The following is a 4,170-nucleotide window of genomic DNA, read 5'->3' as shown; positions in this document are numbered from 1 at the left end:
TTTTTGGCCTTTGCTCCGGGGGTTCGGGGGGATGTCTCCGGGGTATTGTTCTAAGGTTTTGGGGGTTCCGAGAGTGTGGGTTAGGTTCCGGGAAGGTGGTCTTGGATTGGTTAATGACAAAGAATATTATATTTGTGTTGTGATTAGGACTTTGGAGAGGCTTGGAGTAGAGGACCGTGCTTGTGGCTACGTGGCATCGGAAACCAGTGAATCGAAAGGTAAGAAAACTGCACCCGAATGTATGATTGTGATGGGACTAAGTGCTCCCAAGAGTTTTATTGTGTCATCGTTGGTATTATGCCAAGGGACACGTATAAGCGGTCTAAGAGTACCGTTCATGATTTTAGCGCACGGGGCGCGAATTGGCCATTGGAAACCAGAAACAATAGGTTAACAGAGGGAGCAGCCTGTGAGCGCTAGCCCTGGTTAACATCTGTGTTTTATGTATTTTGAACTGAGATGCTTAGTATGTGGTATACTTGAATGATGATATACTTGAATTTATGAGATGCTATATGAGTAATTGACTTGATTGCTAGTTGTTCATGCTCTGTTATTGCTGTGTTTTCTTGCTGGGCCTTGGCTCACGGGTGCTTCATGGTGCAGGTAAGGGCAAGAGCAAGCTGGACCAGGCCTGAGGTGGAGAGCTCCGAGGTGAAATGTACATAGCCAGCCGTTCGATCACCATGGTCGAGGAGTGTGTCAGGACAGAGATTACCTAACTGCTCATTTTGCCTTAGTATGGCTGTTAATGTACTTAAACTTTGTAACTTTTGTAAATGGCTTTTAAACTGTCAATTTTGGGATCCCATGTACATAAACAATGTTTAGTAATGAGAACATAACTTTTGAGGCCAAAACGCTTTCAACCCTAGTGCCTCTACTGTTTCAGAACACGTTTTTACTTTAATGTCTTGATTAGCAAGTCTGGCACTTTATAAACACACAGTGTAACGGTCTTGGCTATCCAGGGCGTTACAACTTGGCCCATGAAGCTCTAGGGGTGGTCGGCCTAACCCTAATTCTAAGCCTAGAAATCGCCTCAAACTAGGGAAGGGGAGCCCTGGAGGTGCTTGGCCCAAACACTGTACCTAAGGCTGGAAATCTCCTAAGGCGAGGATTAGAAGCCCTGGAGGTGCTCATCCCAAACATTGTTCTTAAGCATGGAAATCGCCTAAGGCAGAGGTTGGAAACTCTGAAGGTGCTCGGCCCAAACCTGTTCCTAGGCTTGGAAATCACACAAGGAGAAGCCAAGAGGTACTCGGCCCATGATTAGGTGCCATGGAGGTGCTCGGCCCAAACCTGATCCTATCCCTGGAAATCGCAGGCACTAGAGTTTGGAGTCCCAGAAATCGCCAGAACTAGTGAGTCGTCGGCCTAGGGTCTTGCATCCCTGGAAATCGTTCAGTCTGGGGTTTATAGCCCTGGAAATCGCCCAGACTAAGGAATTTTACAGAGAAATCTTGACTCAAGTAAGTCAATTATTTTGGATCAGAATACAACAAAACAAGAAGATTCAGACAAAAATTCCTCAAAAATGCAAAGTGTTTCTTCTAAATCTAAGCACATTTAAATTAAATTATGTGAGGATTAGAAGAAAGTACTTACCAAAGATCTGAGTTTGATGAGGAACTGGAGAAATCAAACATGGATCTTGTTTGAAAGTGGCGCATAGAGTAGGAATGAGAGGAGAATACCTACTTATAACCTCTCAGGCGGACAATATATTTTTAGGAATTCAAAATTCCTTGAAAAATATATGATATGGTTAAAATTTAAATTCATTGAAAAATATTTTTTATTTTTAGGAATTAATAACCTTGAAAAATATATTATATTTTTAGGACTTCAAATTTCTTTGAAAACTATTTTAGATTTTTAGAAAATTAATTTTCCTTGAAAAGCCTAATTATTTTTAGGAATTTCTAATTGTCCCTAAAAAATTCGTACCAAGCAAATTATTGATAATTAAAAAAGTACTATGTAATGTCCCAAGGGACTTGACTATTTAAGTATTGCTACTGTATGTTTCTCAGGTCGGTGTCAAGTTTACCGTAATGTTGAATACATTAAAATAAACTTGGGGGGCAAATGGTATCCCTAAAAAATACGAGGATGACATGGCAAATGAGAATGTGACACGTGACATCACAAATCAAGGAAAGAACAACAGACAAAAAAGATAGGTCCATGACCTATGGGGAAGTCGACCAAGCCTAAACCCCCTAAGGGTGGTAGGCCTGACCCCTACCCCTAGGGGTGATCGGCCTAAGCAGGTCCAAGAGCCCTATGGGTGGTCGGCCAGACCTTTATCCCAGGGGTGGTCGGCCCCAGTATGTCCAAGGATCCCTAGGGGTGGTCGGCCTAACCAAATCCCTAGGGTGGTCGGCCTGACCTGCTCAAGAACCACCTAGGTGGTCGGCCCACCCTATTCTTCATAGGGTGGTCGATTCAAACCCCCAAGTAAACTTCACTGAGAAATACTCACTCTCGTTCAAACTGAGATCAACAGGCCTAGTCCCTAGAAGGTCACAGGCCTAGCATCCAAGCTCAGGTCGTCGGACCTAGCACCTAGGTCTCATATACCAACAGAGACTTAACATCTTCCCAGAGGTTTCTATCGTGTATTATCCACCATTATCTAGAGAAACAACAAGAAGACCCACGATCTCATAATCATGGGTAGGTGGACACATATATCCACTACCTGATAATCATGTACCAAACCATGATCCTAGTATTACTGGTCATGTAACAGCCCCTGGGTACTATAAATAAAGGACCCAGGGCTTCATTTCAAAGGATCTCTTTTACTGGAATTTTGGGAGAAAAATATTTTTAACGAGGGAACTCATCAGTTCATACTTGTAATTGTCGATGGAGTAATTCAACACTAAAGACTAAGTCGATTAGGTTATTACTGTTCATCAGAACAGGGCTGAACCGCTATAAAATTCTTGTGTGTTTACATAAGATAATCGTACTCTGTCGTATATTCAATTTATTACGTTCAAAAGGTGTCGTATACTGTACATACGACCGCTGGCCAATTTCACAGGTCAACAAAACTAAACTAATAATAACTAGGGTAAAATTTATAAAAATCAAGATCTTCTACATGTGACCCTTCATCTAGCATATCATAAGTTATTTCATCATAATCATCAATATCATAAGCCTCGAAACTACCTGGGAATATTCATTAGGATATTATTATTTTGTTCATTGGTGAATTGATTCTCAAACCTATAGGTGAACCTAAGTATAAGAAAATAGTATCTCATGGCTACCGGTAAATCATCTTCATCATCCATAGTCTCCCATAATTCTTCCAATTTTTAAACCACAAAAGGAAAATCCTTAAAAAGCCTAATTACTAGGACATATTGTTCCATGGCTCTCATCATAATTTTCCTAGTGATTTGAAGGTGAACTATCTCCTTGTGAAATATGACCAATCTTTGAGTGATTCTTTCTAGAACTCTTATTGTATCCCTTGGCTCTCTAATCCTTTTTAATGCCTTAATGGCTCGGATATCTTGATAAGTTAAAGCTCCATTCATTTTGACTGAAAACATAATGACTAGAATGCTAGCTTTTAACATAAACATAATATTCGTAACATAAACACTTACACTAGCTGTTAGACTCAGAGCTTTTGCGTGTGTATTAAGGAGAACTTCATGCATATGAACCGTGGCTCTAATACCAACTGTGAAGACCCAACTAACTTAAAGACCTCGGACCTTTAAGAACTACTAAGACATACTACTATCTTTTGGATATATATACATAAAATAATAGACTTTATTATAGAAGATCCAAAATACGGGATCCAGTTATTACATAAAATCATAAAGAAAACAAAACCTTTAATTAAATTGTTCAAATACTAAATGCGAAAAATCATAAATACATAATTAAAAGACTTAAATGTCAAAGTCATCCTCGATTGATTCCATCGGTCCATTCCTTTAGTCCTCTCCCAATACACATACCAAAGCCTCATAGGACTCGTCCCGCCTTCCATGTTCATTTACATGTACCATCTAAATAAAAAGGAATGAGCCTAATGCCCTGTAAGGAAAAACTACTAAAGCATAACATACAACATAAGACGTAAAAACATAAAACATAAGACTATAAATTAATGGCCATTAACTCATTACC

Source organism: Humulus lupulus, chromosome 3, assembly GCF_963169125.1.
Source record: "Humulus lupulus chromosome 3, drHumLupu1.1, whole genome shotgun sequence".
NCBI classification, from domain to species: domain Eukaryota; kingdom Viridiplantae; phylum Streptophyta; class Magnoliopsida; order Rosales; family Cannabaceae; genus Humulus; species Humulus lupulus.
This window is presented reverse-complemented; position numbering follows the sequence as displayed.